Below are 368 nucleotides of genomic sequence, written 5' to 3' on the forward strand. Positions count from 1 at the left end.
ACCCTGCTCAATACTCTCCTTTTGTCTACCTCTTCCATTCGCAGAGATTTGCCCTTTTTTGCATGGCTTAAACCAGCCTCCCTCTTTCTGTGTACCAAGTGACCTCCCACCTTCAGATTTCTCATGCTGTAGGCTTACTCTCTTCCCTCATCTCCTCTGACTCTCTTCCCACGCTCCCTCCTAATCCTCAATCAAGTACTGTGTCAGCACAGTTAGAACAAAAGTTCCTTGAGGCAGGGATCTTGTCTATTTCTTTGCTTGCATAGCAGCATATATGCTGACAGGTTAGTGTATTATAAATTCATGATAATTGTAATAATAATAATAATAATAATAATAATAATGAGAGCAATCTGCTGTCGGCTGAA

The 368-nt window shown here is 41.0% G+C and overlaps 1 protein-coding gene across 3 annotated transcripts in view; it reads right to left on the reverse strand.

The window, feature by feature from the left end:
- The window catches only part of PPP2R2B (protein phosphatase 2 regulatory subunit Bbeta), a 330,603-nt gene that overhangs the window by 52,375 nt on the left and 277,860 nt on the right, over positions 1 to 368 (reverse strand). The gene's annotated exons all lie outside the window — the stretch shown is intronic.

Source organism: Gopherus evgoodei, chromosome 8 (assembly GCF_007399415.2).
Source record: "Gopherus evgoodei ecotype Sinaloan lineage chromosome 8, rGopEvg1_v1.p, whole genome shotgun sequence".
Taxonomy (NCBI): domain Eukaryota; kingdom Metazoa; phylum Chordata; order Testudines; family Testudinidae; genus Gopherus; species Gopherus evgoodei.